The sequence below is a fragment of the Orcinus orca genome, chromosome 8 (genome assembly GCF_937001465.1).
Source record: "Orcinus orca chromosome 8, mOrcOrc1.1, whole genome shotgun sequence".
Taxonomy (NCBI): domain Eukaryota; kingdom Metazoa; phylum Chordata; class Mammalia; order Artiodactyla; family Delphinidae; genus Orcinus; species Orcinus orca.
The window spans coordinates 37,195,507-37,214,951 of record NC_064566.1 but is presented as its reverse complement, the minus strand read 5'-3'; the positions used below and the strand labels follow the sequence as shown (position 1 = coordinate 37,214,951).

At 47.8% G+C, this 19,445-nt stretch overlaps 1 long non-coding RNA gene across 2 annotated transcripts in view; it reads left to right on the top strand.

The window, feature by feature from the left end:
* The first annotated feature begins 6,910 nt into the window (after positions 1-6,910).
* LOC117197399 (uncharacterized) overlaps positions 6,911-19,445 on the top strand; it is a 49,170-nt gene continuing 36,635 nt past the window's right edge. The window contains exon 1 of one of the 2 annotated variants that reach the window (XR_007478782.1): positions 6,911-13,286. This is a non-coding gene — a long non-coding RNA (uncharacterized LOC117197399). The remainder of the gene's footprint in view (positions 13,287-19,445) is intronic. The other variant, XR_004477989.2, reaches the window with a different exon arrangement.

Below are 19,445 nucleotides of genomic sequence, written 5' to 3'. Positions count from 1 at the left end.
TAACTCACGAAGTACTTATATTTAGCACATAAAAACTCCTACGAATAAATAATGAAAAAGGGAAAGAATGAAAACAGGCAAAAGGTAAACAGACACTTAAAAGAAAAACAAGTAGCCAATAAGCATATGAAAATATGCTCAATTTCATAAGTCATTTGGGAAATTCAAATGAAAACATAATGAGGGCTTCCCTGGTGGAGCAGTGGTTGAGAGTCCGCCTGCCGATGCAGGGGACACGGCTTCGTGCCCCGGTCCGGGAAGATCCCACATGCCGTGGAGCGGCTGGGCCCGTGAGCCATGGCCACTGAGCCGGCGCGTCCGGAGCCTGTGCTCCGCAACGGGAGAGGCCACAGCAGTGAGAGGCCTGCGTACCGCAAAAAAAAAAAAAAAAAAACGGGGATGACATTATGACCTACCTATAGGTTTGTTGTGAACATTAGTGAGTTAATTATATAATAGTTCAGAACAGGGACACATGGTAAGTACTATATACTTATTGGCTCCTGTGATCATTTTTATTATTATCTCTTTCTAGAAGTTTCATTCAACATATGTTAGTGTTTCTCTTTCTACTCTCTATATCCCTTAACACCTTTTTCTTATTTTCCATCTCTCTGGCTCCTAGGCAGCTTTCTGGGTAATTTCTACAGATGGATCTTCTAAGTTTCTGGTCTCTTTTCCACTGTGTCTAATCTGTTTAACTCATCCACTGAATTTTAAATTCAATTTTTATATTATTAATTTCTAGAAGTTCTACTTGAGATTTTGTTTTTAAATTTGCTGGGGCAGCTTTGGCTTGGTCTTGATGCTGACTCACATTGTCAATTCTCTTTTATGTCTTTAACCCTATTTAAGCATAGCAATACTATAATTCTCCATCTGAAAATTCCAGTGCCAAAGTCTATCTATGTCTGATTTTACTGTCTATTGTTTCTTCTATCTTTTCATATGGTGCCTTGTTTCTTTGTGTATTTGTAATTTTAGGCTGTCAGATGCTCACTTTCCTTGGGACTTTATTTGTGGGAATTCCTTGAGGTCTGAATTATAGTTGAGTTCTTCTAGAGAAGACTTGTGGGGGTTTGATTGACTCGGGAAACTTCCCAACATGGCTCTCATCTATCAGGATGTCCCCAGAAACCTCATCTGTCATTTGAAGTTTTAGGGAGACAACAGGTTGTGTGAGTTTGGACCACAGTGTGTCTTGGGGCTACAAATTCTCAAGAGAAAATTTCTCTTCACCTACATCCAAGCTTGGTCAAACAATTTCTTGGTGGTTTTATTTCTCACTAATGAAAACTACACCAAGGTTTAGTCTTTGAGGTCTCAATTTTTCGTGGGGCACCCCTGTTAGACTTCCCACTTTTGGGTTGTCCTAAAACTTTATCTTCTACCTTTGCTAGATCATGCAGGGCTTGTAGTAGTCATACTAGGAAATATGAGTTTCCTTCTGAGAGCAAAGGGGTCCATTTAAGGAATTTAAGCAAGGAAGTAACTTGATCAGCTCTGCACTTCAGAAGAGTCTCTCAGGCTGCTGGGAGGAGAATATATAGAATATAGATGAAACTATAGATCTCTCGTCACATGGAAACAACTGCATGAATACTATGATACATGCATACAAAGTATACAACTATTTATGCTGTTTTGCAATATGTAATATATTTCCAGTTCGATAATTATTAATTGTGGAACCTGTTTTGTCATAGTTCCTTATCCTTGAAATGAGATGCTTTCCAGCTGTGATGAATCTAAAATGAAATCCCTGGTACGTGTGGAGGCTTCTTTCCTTCATGTACCCTCCCCTCTCCTTGGATTTGTTTTGTTCCAAAGAGAGTGGAGACCTCAAATGGGGATCTCTCTGAGGCCAAACTTGATCCCAGGATGACTGTCATTCATTAGGTCCTTTATGGTTCCAGGAGGCTCCCCTTCTCATCATTGTGATATTCTCATCAACGTAGGCTCCTCTCCGTGGCCCCAAATTTTGTTAGGAATTCTTTCCATTAGAATTGAGAATGCAGGGCAGTGTCATTTAGAAAGTCCCTATAAAGGACAGTTTTGTTGGGGGAGTATGTGTTGCGGGGAGGGTGTGTGTGTGTGTGTGTGTGTGTGTGTGTGTGTGTGTAGCTGATTTTACTACATGAGCTTGCACAGGTACATATTTTGGAAGGGGGTGGGTGGCTCATCGCTGATCTGGGCCTCTTCTCATTCCACTCCGTGCAGTTATCACCAGCCACTGAAAGCCAAGCAGGTGCAATGAAACCAGGAGAGGGGGCGTATCCTGATGATGTCATTTGAACTTGGATGCTACTATGCCTGGAGCCAGGTTCTCTTGCAGACACCAAGTTATTTGAACCAATAATGTCCCATTTTTGCCAAAATGAATTTCATTTGGGCCTTTCCTTTGCTCACACAGCCATACATGTGTCCATATCAAAGCATTTATCACACAGTACTTTAAGCATCTGAGGACATGATTTCTCTCCCACTGCACTATGAGCTCTTTGAGAATAACGAACATGTCTTTGAGTCCCAGGGCCTGGGATAGTGCCTGACCTCATGCTCAGCAATTTTTTTTTTGAAGTGCATACACTTGTGTCTGCAAGCATGAGTGAATTAGTGATTGAATAGATGACTTGGAGAGGTGAAGGTTGGGAAGTCATTCTGGGCAGAGAACTTTTAAAGCTTCACTGTGAGAAACATATGCCAACAGAAGAGCAAAACAAAATGAAGGCAAAGAAAACTTGACAGGTTAAAGTCCACTTTAAAATGTACCCAACAGTTAAGAAGCCCAGCCCTCGTGGGAAATAGAATGTACCTGTAGTTGACTTAGATTAGTTTCCCAATACCTGTACTATTTGGGAAGCAGTGTATTGAGAGAGTGGGGGAGCAGGCCACAGTGACATGGAGAGTCACAGGGGGGTCCAGGAAAGTGGAAGCAGAATATTGCTGGGGTTGGAGGTGGGGACAGAAAGGTCCCTGGGTTGCAGGATCCTTCCTATAAAAACCCCTTTGTAAAATGGGCTTCACCAATCTCTTGTCTCTTCTTCTTCTTCTTTTTTTTTTTACAGATTGTAGCCTTATTTTATTTTATTTTTTTGGCTGTGTGGTGCGGCATGCGGAATGTTAGTTCCCTGCTCAGGGATCGAACCCGTGCCCCCTGTGTTGAGAGCACAGAGTCTTAACCACTGGACCAACAGGGAAGTCCCTCTTGTCTCTTGTTGACCAGGGATGGAAGACTAAGCGTGCGTAATCAGAATGACGGTTGATCTATGTTGGCCCTGCCATGGGGTGCTGGAGGACTGGATCAAAGTTAGTCTGAACTGGTTGGATGGAAGGAGAAACAGTTATATGACTTCAGCGAGGGAAAGAGGAGTTAAGCTGGCGAGAGCTGAGGCGGGCAAGAGGTCGGAGCCTCCCTTGTGAGAGCAACCATGATCCTTGAATAGGAAATCACACGGCTTCTCAGACTCTTGGCAACACCAGATAAGGCAGCAGCTTCTCCAGGGCTCTCCCAGCCAGAGGACCAGAAGTTTACTACAGAGTCAGGGGCTCCAGGAAGGACCTCCTGCTTCAAGGCAGTTCTGAGCTGACTTTCTACTGGAGTAGAGGAGAAAGAAGGCTTATTGAATTCCTTTCTTCCCATCCTTTGTCATTTAGGTCAATCTGCTCTTGTTCGGACAAGGGCTCCTCAGAAAGTCAGAGGATCGTGGAGGCAGGAGTTCCAGGGCTCCTAGCAGCTGAGTGGTCAGGGAAGCCTGCGGCCAGGTTCATCTGAGTGGGGACAGCCAGCTCCTCTCTGGTCCTTCATACCGTGTCCTTCCATCTGTCAGCTGTTCAGATCTGCTGTCAGGGAGCATGGTCTGGGGGGATTCTGGGAATGAAAAACTTGGGACAACCAATGCTCTAGTTTTCCTCGTTGGAATTTCTTTTTCCTCCAAGCATCACATAAATTCATTCATAAATATTTCTTGAATGGCTACTTTGTGCAGGGCACTGTGGCAGGCACTGATTATAAGGAGTGAGCATCACAGACAGAAATCCCAGTGCCTGTTAAAAGTTACATTCTGGACACACGTGTGTGCGTAGTCGGTAGGCTTGGATTAACTGAGTACAACTCTGGCTGATTTTTCCTGTTTGATCTGGTCGTATTCAATTCAGTGCTAGCAACCTCTGTGCTGTGAAAGGCATTGGTGTTCCTTTCTTTCCTGAAGCTCCCCGCATTGTGCTGACCCGCATTTGTTTCTTCCACTCCATCAGTTTCTCGCCAAGGCTCACAGGTGCCCAGATCTCACAGGTGGAGGGGATATTAGCGGCCACACTGCATTTGGGGAAACTGAGAGTCAGGGAGGGCATGTGCCACGTCAAGGTGAGACACAGAGCAGGGAACAGAACTGTAGGCTCCTCCCTGGGGCTGGCGCTGCCCCCTCCGCCTCGCCACAAAGCCTTCCCTTTGACTGCTTCACCTTTGGGTGATCTTGCTGGGGAGGGAACTGCACTGATAATCTCACCTTTTTCAGAAAAGGGGCACTGTCTGAGGATGCGATCACTGACCACTGGAGGCACTAGGACCGCCCCCGGGTCGGTCAGCAGCCAAACTGCTGCTCTGACTGACCTGGTGGCCATGTGACCAAGGAGCCTCTTGTGTCGCTATCAAGGTGATGACGCTTTGCCCATACCGTTGCCCACCGGATGGGTTCTCCCTGTCTGCCTGTCTCGGACTCTGTCTAGGTCTTTTGCCGTCTTTGTTCCCTCTCTGTTTATCTCTGCCCGCCTCTATTTCTGCTTTTCTTCTTTCTGTCCCTGGTTCTGTATGTCACTCCTATCCATGCCCTCATTCCCAGACCTTCACATCACCTTCAGCAGTTTGAGGGGATTATCTCTGCCGGTCCTCATTAGGGCCCCATTCTTCTCGTTAACAGCTCAGTCTGGGGACCATGGAGGTGTGTGAGGACCATGGGAGAAGCAGGGGCAGGACTTGGAAGGTCTCTGGAGAGTTTCTGCTGGATCCAGAGCTGGAGTCATAGAGTCAGGCACTTCCCTGAAGTTGGTGTCAGCTCCAGGGTGTGCAGGCAGGCCCTATGAGGGAAACTGAGCATGCAGAACAAAGGCAGTGGGCATCTGGTCCTTTGGTAGCAAGCGTGTGGAGGCAAAGGAAAAGGGAAAGGGCTGGGGAGAGTAGCTCCCAGAAGCCTTGCTGACTCTGGAGGAACGGATGCTTGGAGTTGGGCCTGAGCTACTTGTTGGGACCAGAGGTTTATGAGTAAAGGATGGTAGTAAGTCTGATGTTTGTAAATACCTCTGTATACTTTGTGAAGACAGTGACAAGAAGATTCCAGTGCATTTCCATGTGTTTTGTGTTCTAAGGGATGTCCAGCAATAGCTAGAAGGCCCCTGACTGTGGACCCAGACGCTGCAGCCTACCTGAGCACCCTGGCCCTAGGGGAGTTCTTCTGATGGCTTCTACTCTAACCCTAGGGGAGCTCTATAAAGAGGACCCCTTCTTGGGCTTCCCTGCTGGCGCAGTGTTTGAGAGTCCGCCTGCCGATGCAGGGGACACGGGTTCGTGCCCCGGTCCGGGAAGATCCCACATGCCGCGGAGCGGCTGGGCCCGTGAGCCATGGCCGCTGAGCCTGTGCGTCCGGAGCCTGTGCTCCACGACGGGAGAGGCCACAGCAGTGAGAGGCCCGCATACCGCAAAAAAAAAAAAAAAAAAAAAAAAAAAGAGGACCCCTTCTGATGGCTTTCCAGGGGTCTTGAGCCTGGATTTCGCTGACTCAGCTCATTGCCTTCTGTGGTCAAGCGGCAGATGCAGTGGGCTTCTCCATCCCTTTCCTCTGCTGACAGCCTCTGCCTTTCCTCTATGCTTCTCTTCTCCTTTAACCATGAGGTCTTGAATGAAAATTGTGCTCCTACTGCTTCCCCTTGTTATCCATGCCACCTGCTTCTCCTACATGCTAGACCTGAGCATCCTGCTGGCTGTCAGCCACAAGTGCTGCATCTCTGTCGTCCTCCTGCTCTGGTAACCCTAACACTCAAGCCCAGAACGCATTAGCTGTTGTGTGTCCTGCTCAGTGTCTGTTCCTACTGGTGGCTCTTTTCAGAAGGGGCAGCTGTAATCTGCACAGCTCCCTTGAACTGGAGCACCCAGAACTGGAGCTCACTCTGTGTGTGTGTGTGTGTGTGTGTGTGTGTGTGTGTGTGTGTGTGTGTGTGTGTGTGTGTGTGTGTGTGTGCGTGTGTGTGCGTGCGTGTCCGGCCTCAGCCTGATCATTGAGGTACAGCACAGCTCCCAGTTGTGGCTGCCTGGCAAGCTCTCTATGGCCACCTTGCTCTGTCGCCATCTTACCCCTCTATGGCCCATCGCTCAGCATGGCTACATTCCTTGTATGGTGGATGGATATTCATTGTGGTGAGAGCAGGATCTGTCTTTTCTTGGGATCTTCTGTCCTGAGTAAACAGCAGTGCCCCCCATACTTCTTTACTGGCTCTCTTACACCATTAATGCAATCTATTGAGATCCAACTATATACTATTTATGAGATATTAATTTAAAACCTAAGGATACAAAAAGATTAAAAGTAAAGGAATGGAAAAAGATTCACCAGGCAAACACTAACCAAAAGGAAGAAATGTAGTTATTGATATATTAATATTTATGGTTATAAGATGTACACAGGAGTTTTTAGTTATAAAAATGATTATTGGACTTCCCTGGTGGCGCAGTGGTTGAGAGTCCGCCTGCCGATACAGGGGACGCAGGTTCGTGCCCCGGTCCGGGAAGATCCCACATGCCGCGGAGCGGCTGGGCCCGTGAGCCGTGGCCGCTGAGCCTGTGCATCTGGAGCCTGTGCTCCACAACGGGAGAGGCCACAACAGTGAGAGGCCCGTGTACCGCAAAAAAAAAAAAAAATGATTATTGCATTTTTGTAGCTGTAGAAAAATGTTAAAAACATAATTTTAGAAAGAACCATTTATAATATCAAAACTGTAATTGGGAAAAAATCTGAAAGAATGTATAACCTTAAGAAAAATTTTTTGAATGACATTGAGGATTACTTAAGTAAATGAAGTGATAGCATATGTTCATGGATAGGAAAATTTAACATTATAAAGATGAATTCTCTTCAGTTTCTCTATTATATAGTCAATGCAACTCCAATAAAAATCTCAATCGGATTATGTGAAGCTTTGATAAACTGATTTTTAAATTCACAAAGAAGCATCAACAATAGACAATATGCTTCTGAAAAAGAAGCATAAGGAGAGAGGATCTGCACTTTATTATGAAGCTGTAGCAGTTAAGACTATATGGTACAAACCTAGTGAGAGACAAATTGACCAGTAGATTAGAAAAGACAGCCCAGAAACAGATTCACTCAAATACCAAACTGAAATACAGTAGAGCTAGCATGGGAGCTAGATGGGTAAAGGAGGAACTTTTTATTAAATAAAGCCAAGAAAAAATTGTTACTGTAGCAGAGGGTTTTTTTTGTGTCCACCAGAAACAAATAATAAAATGTCTTACTCAGAGTCACACTTTCAATAAATGATTCTGACCCTTAACTTCTATATACAATCCTCATTGTGTTACCTTTAAGAAGCTGCTTAACTCCCTTGGGTCTTCATTTCATCATTCATAAAATTGGAATAGCATCTACCTGCAGTTCTTCTCAGGCTGTCGAAGCAGGGAGAAGCAAAGAGTCTGCTTTTAACATTTTGGTTTCTGGTTTTTGAAGTATCACATAGGATGAAGAGGGGAAAGAAAAGAAATGTGACATTCCACATGGCGCCACTAGGTGGCAGTCGATGATTATTGTGGGGCTCGTATCACCCTTGACTGGCCAGCAGGGGGCTGACGTCCATGAAGTTTGGAAAGCGATCCAATTTGAAGTAGGATAGCAAAGGGACCCATGTTACTTCTGGGTGGTTATTCATGGATGGTAGTAAGGACAGCTATTCCTGCCAGTGTAGGGCAGTGTCTATGAAACCAGCCTCTGGAATGGTCATTCCCAGTCTCAGATTCTGGATCTAACAGGATTACTAACTTAACTTTGCTACCAGTTACGTTGCTTAACCTCACTGACCCTCAGTTTCTTCACGTGTGAGATGGTGTTGCCCGCTTATGGGGTTGTTTCGAGGTCCTCAAACACAAGCGAGTGCTCAGCACATGGTAAGAGCCCTAGGATTACCAGCAACGCGCTCATCCTCGTCGCCATCATCTTTATCATCCCATTCCTTTCCCACACTTCAGAGCCTCTGAATCTTGGTCCTGAAATTCAAGTCCCCAAGGCCAGCAGGGTCTGAAGCTGCTCAGGCCACGTCTTCCCCTGTGAGGCTTTGGGGCAGAGCACCGGGCCCGAACTGGCTCTTCAGGGCGAGCCCATTTCCACTTCTGCTGCTGCATCTCTGTGAGAGTAGATACCTTGTGGAAACATGGGCTGTAAACTGTAAAGCCCTCTAAAGGTGTAAAGCGTCGTTATAGCTGGTATAATTCTCTCGACTCTTACAGGGCTACTGGGTAAGAAGAAAAGAATGAGACTTATGGCCCTTGGGTCCCCGCTGAGGGCAGTTCCCCTTCACGGCTTCCTAGCTTCAGGGAGCCCAAGTGACTCCCATGTCACCCTCTCCTCCCCAAATTCCTGGTGAGGCCTGGCTGCCACCTGGTGAGGCCTGCCAGTCTGGTTTTCTCTGGCTTCCCTCTGCCGTGTTTGGCCAGTGCAGGGCGGGTAGGGGGTGTGTGAACGCCGTGGTGATGGGTTGGGCAGCCGGCTGAGGAGGGGGAGGGCAAAGGTGCAGGCCCAGGCCTGGGTTCAGCTTCAGCCTGGAGCTCCCTGAGGCGGGAGTTGCTGGAAGGAGGACACTCGTGGGGCTGGGGCCCTACAGTTCTCTGTACTACGCCAGCTCCTGATATGGGGCCAGACTTAAGAAAACCAGTACTGGGGGGCTTCCCTGGTGGTGCAGTGGTTAAGAATCTGCCTGCCAAGGCAGGGGACATGGGTTCGAGCCCTGGTCCGGGAGGATCCCACATGCCACAGAGCAACTAAGCCCGTGCGCCGCAACTATTGAGCCTGCGCTTTAGAGCCCACGAGCCACAACTGCTGAGCCCACGTGCCACAACTACTGAAGCCCGCGCGCCTGGAGCCTGTGCTCCGCAACAAGAGAAGCCACGGCAATGAGAAGCCCCATGCACCGCAACAAAGAGTAGCCCCCGCTCGCCGCAACCAGAGAAAGCCTGCGTGCAGCAACGGGGACCCAACACAGCCAAAAATAAATAAATAATTTTTTTTTAAAAAAGGAAACCAGTACCAGGGAGCTGGGCGCATGCCCAGTTTACAGATAACTGTGCAGTTTGCAGTTATGCTTTAGGAGAATGGAGGGGAGGGGCTTGCTGGAGCAGAATATGTTCCAGAGTATAAAGGTCTGTGCAGTATCGAGCCACCTTCTCACATGCCTTTCAAACGCTGAACTGTTCCTGCCTCAGAGGCACTCTGTGTGCAGGCCTGCCATTGCTCTGTGCTTGCCACTCTTCTCTGCCACCTGGATCTGCCTTTATCCTTTAGGCCCAGTCAAGTTCCCTTCTTGGAATACGTCCTGGCTCACAGGGCGCTTTCCTTGGCTGACTCCTGCAGCCCCTGCGAGCCACCCCATAGAAGTGACACAGCACATCCTGCTCTATAATGACATTCATGAGTCTGTCCTCCAGGTTGGAAACTCCCCAAGAGCAGGGACCACGTCATTCAGTCATTGGTTCATTCATCCATTTGTTCAGCAAATATTGATTGAGCACCTGTTGCCTGGAGGGCCCTGTTTTTGGTGCTGGTATTTGCACAGGAAGCCAGGCCTGAAATCCGGCTCCTGACTCCTGCCTGGCCCAGTGCTCTTTCCAACAGCCCCTCTGCCCCACCCTCATGCCCCAGAGCCTGGCCCTCTGGTTGGACTTCAGGCAGGCAGGGTTCAGGGCCCACCTTCCTCTCAGCCCAGACAGGCAATCCCCTGTGTTTGGACGGCTGGGAGGCACCTCTCCACCATCTCTGGACGCTACCAATCAAGGAGCGATAGGGAGACATCCTTTCCTCTCTGGTCTCTGCAGCCTCCCACGGTGTCCATGGGCACCAGGTCCAGGCTCGCCGGGTCTGGCTGGAGCCCTGGTCAGCCACTCCTGGCCACGGGACCTCGGGCAACTCGCTACCTCTCTAAGCCTGGTTTCCTCACGTCTAAAAAGGAGATAGCAAGAGTATCTTCTCCCTGAGAGTTTTCTGAGATTCTACACGTTCGAGAAATGGTAGTTCCTGTGCTCCCCTGCCCCACTCCCAACCATAGGCCCGAGGTCTGCAGTCAACTCCCGTCCACGGCAGGCCCCAACCTAGCAGACTCGGAGTTAGGAGGCCCATCTCTCTCCTCTAGCACCCAGCCCTAGATAGAGTAATAATAATAATAATAATAATAGTTACATCTCTCTTTTTGGTAGTACGTACTCTGTGCCAGGCACTGTTACAAGCACTTCACATGTATTAACTTGTATAATCTTCACTACAGCCATATGAAGGGAGTACCATTATCACCCCCCTTTTCCAGATGATGAAAGTGAGAGACAGAGAGGTTAAGCAACTTGCCCAAGATCACACAGCTAATAAGTAGCCATCAGAAAGCAAGAGATACTCTGTGTAATTATTGTAGCGCTTGTTGCCACAGCAATGGCCAAGGTAAAAAGGTAAGCCTAGGATATGTGAAGTGGGGCATAAAAGATGTCCAACACACGTAGGCCCCTTCCCAAGGCACCCAGATGCCCTGTGAGCCCAGCCTCTGCTGTCTCATGCTCCATTTGGGCCCACTGGGCTGTGCTGCATGGTGTCAGAAGCGGGTGGTCCATGCCCCCTCTCCTGGGTACACAGGGCTTCCAGGGAATTCTCCCAGTTTGCCTGAGCCCACAATCATTCACTGCTCTTTGAAGTGAAAACCACCGTGCTCACACCCGCCCCCCCAGGAGTAAATCATCAGGTTCCCAAATATGTTTCCGAGTGTAAATTTCCTCCAAAACGTTTAACTCTAAGCACTTCCTAAATTGCTTATGAGAGTCCGAAATGCCATGTTCCATCCTGCTTCTGTTCTAAGGATCAAAGCAGGGGCAACAGCCAGAGAAATGCCGGGCTGAGGGGCCGTTCAGGACAACTCAGCCACCGGGGGCGGGGCGGGGCGGGGGGATTTCTTAAGAGCCCGTAGCACCCTCAGCTCACTCAGGGCTCTTGGTGGTACAAAGACAGAAGCAGGAGGGCAGGGCTCACGTCTGCTGTCTCAGCACTGAGGTTCTGTACAAGATTTCATTTGGAAGGAGGTTCTGTGCTAAAAATAAAAATTGCTACTGGGCTACATTATCACTAAGGTCTTCATGGGCTCCCATCTCCTGGGGCTCGTTTGTTCATTCCACAAATATCACTTGAATGCCAGGACCTCAGAGGCACAGAAGATCCCGTGGTGGATAAAAGTGTTATAGTCTCCGCCCTCGTGGAGGTCAAAACCCAAGATGGAAAAAGACAAAAAGCAAGAAAACAATGATTAAATAAAATAATTACACAATGTGGTGGGTACCATGAAGGAAATCAACATGGTGATGGGATCTGGAGTAACCTGGGGCCTTCTCTGAGAAGTTTAAGCTGAGCCCTGGAGGATGAAAAGGAACCAGACTTGGCGAGAACCAGGGGAAGAGCATTCTTGGTGTGGGGAACCGCAGGTGCAAAGGCCCTGTGGCAGAAAAGAGGTAAGCGTCTACTATGGCTGGAGCAGAGGGAGGGAGGGAGAAGGACGGCCTGAGTTGGGTTTATTCTAAATGCACAGTCATTGAAGAGTTCTAAGCAAGGGTGAGCTACTATCCATTTACAGTTAAAAGATCACTTTTCTGCTGAGGGGAGAATGCCTTGCAGGAGGCAAGGAGATCCATTAGGAAGCTGCTGTAGGAGAGGAGGACAATGGGCTGCGGGTGGCTGTAGAGAGGAGGCAAGTGGACGGTCTGAGTCGGAGCTGGTTAGATTTGCTGAAGGACCTGGTATGGGGGGGCGGATGCAGGGGTGAGAATCAGATGTTCTGAAAATGTACAACAGACCCCGTTTTCCCACCTGCATGAGGTGGGTGTTCCCAGAGACGCCTCCTCCTTTGCCCTGACTGCCCGGTGGTCTTCTCTTTGTTCTGCGTCACCTGCCACACTGGTTTCTCTGTGCTCAGATACTCCGAGCTCGTTTCAGCCTCCAGACCTTTGCACTGCCTGGGACGCTAGTCCCTGATCTCCTCGTGGTCGGTAACTTCTTGTCTTGGGGGCCTGAGCTCAGCCATCCCCTCCCCTAGCCACCTTCTCTGAACACACAACTGGTACCCCCTACTCAGACCCCCTCCACCCAGGCACTCTCTATCACGTCACCCTATTTTATGTTCTTTCACTATCTGAAAGGATCTTGCCCATTTACCTGCTTGTTCTTTTCCCCACCTGGCTCCACTAGAATGCAGACTCCGCGAAGGCAGACAGAACAGCGCCTGTCTCCGTCAACTCCCCCCACGCGCAGGGGTGGCTGGGGGCGGCCCTGCAGTGCTAGATATGCCCACAAGAGGGCGCCCATAAATTTCCTTTTCAGTTTCTGGCTGGAAAATCTCCCAGGAGTAAAACTAACAGAACCCTAACTGAAATTTCACAATTTGCCTAGTATCTGTAGTATATACCCATACTGTCATGTATCATGGTCTTTCATGTTTCTGGGAGTAAAATAAAATGTTTTTCTGTGGGATTTTGAGATACCGCCTTGAGACGGGGAAGGGAATCTGCATGGGACCCTGGCTCACTCCCACACCTCTTCTCTGCTAAGCTTTCACTGACTCTTACTTGAGCCAGCTTGTCCTTATGTCTCCACTGATTGTAGCCAGAGACAGATTATCTTCAGCTAGATGGAACCTAAATTAACATTTTCTTGACCATAAATATATATTTGGCTATGACGCAGAGATTTCCCAACCAACTGGGTAAGACTAAGGAAATGTCAGTTAAGATCAATCAGTGAAGGCTGGTAAGGGTTTGACATAATAAGGGAGCAGAAAGCGCTGGTTGGTGATTGAGCATTGCTGTAATTGGAGGCAGCTGTGAAGCAGCAGAAGGAGCGCGGGGCCAAGATGGGAGCACAGGAGTGAGTCCTATTTTGTATCCTGGTTCTTTTGACTTCTAGACACTTGATGATGGCTGTGAGCCTTCTTCTCTGTTTGTGAGAACGATAGTGCTCTGGCGGACATGAAAGGTGCTTTGTAAACAGGTAAGCAGGCGGTGGTGGTAGAATGGGGTGAGATTATAACCGATGCTAGCACCGTCACGTTTGCAACCCCTCACACTGGGACCGAGGGTCCCACTGTGAAAGAGGGGCTCATGTGGAGTTGGGAGGGGACCCAGGGACTGTCTGGATGTGTCACCTAAATAAGGAAGAGGGCCAGAAGTAGGATCTGGGAACTGGAGAAGGAAGCCGGGGAATCCCGGAGCTAGGAGGAGTAGCCCAAGACAGGATGGGCCAGGCAGAGGGATGATTCTGGAAAAATATTTGCAATAACATTCCCGGCTGCTGACACAGGACAGGTGTGAACAGGCTGCATTTAATGGCCAGGGAGGGGATGGGCACGTTCCAAACTTTTTTCTAATAGAAAATGTGTTGCCTTCAATATAGGAAGCTAGGGAAATGTAATCATCATTAGTAGGCACTTTGATTATTTTTTCAAATCTTCCTGGTCATTTTTATAGTCTCTTACTCTTTACTCACTTTTAATTTTCTTTTTATTTCTTTAAACATATTAACATTATTGTTCAATCGTCTATATCCCAATCTCTGAAGTCTTTGTGGGTCTGATTCTACAGAGTGCTGTTTTCTGCTGCCTCTCACTCGTGGTGGTCTGTTTCCTCGGATGCGTTGAGATTTGGACTGTGAGGCCCTTTTGCGGGGAATCCTATGATGATACTGTGTGGTTTGGCTTGAGGTACATTCCTGCAGGAGGACTTGTGATTGCTTCCACTGGGCATCAGGACATAAAATAGACCAGGGTCCACTTGAAACTGAAAGGATAATTTAGGGGAGTTTTAAGACCACGCTACCATGTCATTTCAGACTCCTGCTTGGTCAGGCAAGGGTCAGCCAGTAGCCCTGAAATCTCAGAGGACAATTTTTTTCTCCAACTACCCCAAATCAGTCTGGCACAGACACTTTTCCTTGTTTTTGTTTTGCTTTTGTTGTGTGGTTGCTGTTCTTATCTCTCACCGTTTTCCTCAGGATATAGCCCTTCCTGAATCCTGGCTTTACGTGGAGGGGTCTCCAGTGTGACTCCCCAGCCTGCGTGGGTACAGAATTAATGCTGAGTGTCACCTGTCCCCCATTCCTAGCATAGTTCTACGCATAGCAGTTCTAGGTCACGAGGCTGTGCAGGGTCCCCCAGAGAATGTGACCGTTTCTTTACATGCATCCACTTGGACTGGGGGCCGGCTTCACTCCTGGCCTTAGGTTCCCCTTCCTTGAAGTCTCTTCCACTGATTTAAAAATATGTTTTTTAAAGATTTTTTTCTAACATTTGGATATGTTTCATAGGCAGAGAGTTTCAGGGAAGCCTCAGCATCACCTGGGAACTCTTTAGAGATGCAGAGTTTTAGGCTCCACCCAGACCCACAGAATCAGAATCTACATTTTTATACAACCCCAGAGGACTTATATAGGTTGAGAAGCACGGCTTTCCTTTACCATATTACCTGAAACAGAAGCAGGACAGGCACTTTGCGTGGATATTCCAAGATAGGGACAAAATGAAACTGTTCTTTTCCTTCCCCCTGGCTTCTCCCGGGTCCAGTGGCTCAAATGAAGAAAGACTAGGATTGGGAATTCCTTGGCGGCCCAGTGGTTAAGACTTTGCCTTCCAGTGCAGGGGGTGCAAGTTCCATCCCTGGTTGCGGAGCTAAGATTCCACATGCCCCGTGGCCAAAAAACGAAAACACGAAACAGAAGCAATATTGCAACAAGTTCAATAAAGACTTTAAAAATGGTCCTCATCAAAAAAAATATTAAAAAAAAAAAGACTAGGATTAGTGTGATGTCTCTGTCAGCTGCTGCCTTTCTCAGCTCCACAGAGGCCCTGGATGGATGGACCCAGCCCTGAGCAATTCTTGAGCTGGGCATGACCCCCAGGGATGGGCTCAGAGGTCTCAGTGCTGTCCCTGCCCTGTGTTTGTAGGGCCAGGGAGCCCTTGTGCCTACTGAGTTTTCTGCCCCCTCTTCCCCGTTCCCCTCCCTGATGTCCTGCCTACACGACTGATCTTCTGCCTTAGTTTCTCCGCTCTGAATGGAAGCTGGATGGAGCTGGCCCTGAACCCCAGCCTTGACCCCCTTCTAGTCTCAAAGACAACACGGCAAAGCTAAAGGGACAGGACTTTGTCCCTCTATATTCAAGAGTCTATTTCCCTGGGAAAATAAGTAGACAAAGGAAACAGTCCAAACAGTGTCAGGAACCATAACATTAAATAAGATTACTTTAACTTCTACATAATAAAATATCCCCTGTCCTGCCTGAACTCGGCCTTGCATTAACTTCTTCACGTACTCAGCATCCCTGAATCTTGCAGTGCGGCTCCCACTTACTCAGCATTCATGCTGAGCGAGGACCTGGGTTCAGCACTTGATGTACATCATCTCATTTAACACCTACACCATCCCTGTGCAGAGATGAGATAAGGGAGGTCCAGGGAGGCTCAGTCAGTCCACTGTCCAAGGTTACCAGGTTGGTAAATGGTTGAGTTTGGATTAGAACGCAGGTCTTTGACACCAAAGCCCATTCTCTTTCCACTCCTCTTTTCTGCTCTCCTGTGTGCAGCACCCAGCAGAGCACCTGGCACAAAGTAAACCCTCAATACCTGTTTTCTAAAATGAATGAGTCTTGCCATATAAAGACTACTGCTTATTGAATGCCTACTATGTGCAAGCACGTTCTCTGTGTTAGTTTGGATCCTAACAACAATCCAGAAAGGTACTGATGATTATTATTTGTTTTAAAGATAAGCACACTGAAGGTCAGAGAGGTTAATTAAATTTCCCAAAGTCACACAGCTGATGAGTTATTGATCCAGGGTTTGAATTCAGGCCTTTCTTTCTGATGCCTAAAGCCATGCACTTTTGGTTGTACTTTTGGTTTGCCCTCTAATATGGGGAATTTAGTCTTGGGAAGGGGTGTCTTGAAGTTGACATGATACCAGTGGTGCTGGAGGCCCCATGAGCAGTGAGAGAGAATCACCTGGAGGCAGATGGTGGCTGGAGAGTGTCCAACAACATGAGGGAGTGAGCATCCCGTCTCTGGGGTGTCAGACGGCTGTCTCTCCAAGAGGCCCAAAGGCTGGAAGAGGGCAACTTGGGAGTTCCCTTTAGCTCTGACAGTCTTGATCAGCCCTGGAAATCTCTGGAGAGGGTGACTCAGAGCCATCCATCCTGAGGAGGGTAGTTCAGAAGGGCACAGTCCTGGTTATTCTAGTTTCTAGGTGGTATTTGGGAAAGTCTTCATCGATGAAGAAATCACCCGGGAGTGATTAACAACGCTCGCATCAGCCTCTTTCCTCCTTTGCCGGCCTAACCCAGTGAGTGGCCTTTCACAGGGGCTGGTTTCTTCCACACTTACAGAAGCAGAGAATGTGAAACAACAGGTTCTGACCTTGGGTCTCATCTGGGAAAAAGATGAAACGTGAAATAAATGGAACCCATTAGGTTTACAATTGAATTTCAAAGGGCTGGGCCCCTAAAGTGCCCTCTTCCAATCAAATAATCTGAGGTCAGAGCTCTGAATGCACTAAACTGTCCTTCGAAGACCGGTAATGCATATTGTCCCCTGCCTGCCAGCTGTGTTGAGTCAGTCTTCCTGAAGTCCACCACCAGCCTGGGACCCTAGCCACTTGCTTTATCACATTGAAAGGCTTAAAACTATCACTAGTAACAGCAATGATTTACATTCGTACAGAAGGTTGCAACTGACAGAGTACTTCCATGTTCATTCCCACTTGAGACTCCAAAGAGCCCATTTGGAGGGGTAAAGTGGGAAGAGTTATCCTTGTTATACAGACCAGGAGCACGGGACTCTGAAGGCAGAGTGCTTAAGGTACTTGGCTTCTAAGGAGCAGATCCAGGACCCGGATCTAGTTTTTTTTTTTTCTTTTTTGGCTGCACCTCACGGCTTGTGGGATCTTAGTTCCCCAGCCAAGGATTGAACCCGAGCCCTCGGCAGTGAAAGCACAGACTCCTAACCACTGGACCGCCAGGGAAGTCCCAAGATTTCTTGATTCCAAATTCAGCTACAGCTACTAACTGCCCTTCCTGAGGGAGATCGTGTGGCTTGCATCAGTGCAGCGCTCAGAAGAAATAATCTGACGTAAGGAGAAGAGTGTTACTTTCATAACCTTGAAGGTAAAAGTGCTTCAGTGGATCATGTTAGGCTACTACTGTTCCCGGCCCCTCCATCACTCCTTTCCTGTATCACAGCAGAGACTCCTTTGCGGGCTCCACTGTGGTTACAACAATGTTCATGCCTCTTTTTGTAAGGGAAGGCAGTGTTACATAGTGGCTGGGAGCACGGGTTCAAGTCCTGCCTCCTCTTCAGCTGTGTGACCTTGCACAAGTTAGCTAACCTCCCCGAACCTCGATTTGACACTGCTGGCCTCATGGGGATGGTGATGATGATTGAATGAGATAGCGTCCTGGAGAGCTTAGCATAGAGATCAGCACATAGTAGGTGCTCATTAAATACAGACTGAACATAGCTGTATAAAACAAGGACTGTAGGTCAAACCCTGGCACTGCCAGGCTCATTCTTGGAGCATTCGTTCAAGCAGCATTGACTGAACATGTGCTCCATGCCAGGTACTCCTGTGTGCACTTCTCACTGGCTCCTCACAGCACCTCTATAGGAAGGCATCATTATTCCCATTTTACGCATGAGGAAACTGAGGCTTACTTGTCTGCTACTGTCTTTCATACGCTAGGATTCATACTCAGCTCTATCTGACTCTTATTCCAATGCTCTGCTGTGCAAGAGAAGGTGATCAGTATACAGAGATGGGAAAGGGTGTGTTATTGATTGAGAGTGGGGTAACAGGAGCCCCCGAATTGGGGTATCCAGGGACTGGACCTCTAGAGCTGTAGCTCTCACACTTGCTGTGCAACTTTGAGCTGGTCACCTCGCCTCTCTGGGCCTCACAGCATCATCTGCACACCAAAGAGGTTAGACAGATCATCTCAAAGATCCTTTCCAGCTCTGGCCCGCTGCAGTGCACCTCAGGTTTCAGAAAGATTCTAGTACACGATCCTAGAATGGGAGAAGCATAGCAATGGCCCCCGAACTCTCAAATTAGTTTTGCCTCGTGAATCCATGTGTTTCTGCATGAATTCAGAATCTGCCTGAGGAAAGCTCTCAAATTATCCTACAGGGATTAGCCCAGCTAGTAATTACTCCTATTATTTTTTATTGTATTTTATAAGGTGCCTTTCATCCAGGATCTCAAAGGGCTTCTCAAACATTCATTAGTAGAGCTCTGCCCCCTCCTGTGTGGATATGAAAGGCAGAAACAGATTTTAATGTCAGAAAGAAGAGGTGGGGGGAGAGAGAAGGGGACTGGGATCCCGGGATTGATTTCACCTATGACTTCAAAGGCGATAAGAGCAGAAATTTGCCAGGGAAAGCCTCACCTTTGGGAGTTCAAGGGATACTCAGTGAAGAGCAGATGGATCAGGAAATATTCCTCCTTTAAAAAACAAATCAATTCCTGTGTGCCTAGGAGAGGGTCGTTCAGTTTGGCTCAGTTCAGTTTGGCTGCTTTATTTCACTTTAGACTTGTCCATGAGCTGTCCTTTGAGCTGCTCTCTAGCACTCAGGCCTGTGCTGATTTGAAAGATGTAAGGGAAGCAAGGCTTTCCGAGTGTACCCACTGCAGACTTGGGCACACTGGGGTAAGTAGTAGGGCACAGGAACCTCCCAGGAGAGTCCTGGTGGCTGCCTTAAACAAATGGCTAAGGCCAAAGAGGCACATGAAACGATGCTCAACATCACTGATCATTAGAGAAATGCAAATCAAAACTACAGTGAGGTATCACCTCACACCATTCAGAATGGCCATCATCATAAAATCTACAAATGATAAATGCTGGTGAGGGTTTGGAGAAAAGAGAACCCTCTTGCACTGTTGGTGGGAATGTAAATTGATACAGCCACTTTGGAGAACAGTATGGAGGTTCCTTAAAAAACTACAAATAAAATTACCATATGATCCAGCAATCCCACTACTGGGCATACACCCAGAGAAAACCATAATTCAAAAAGACATATGCACCCCAATGTTCACTGCAGCACTATTTACAGTAGCTAGGTCATGGAAGCAACCTAAATGTCCATTGACAGACAAATGGATAAAG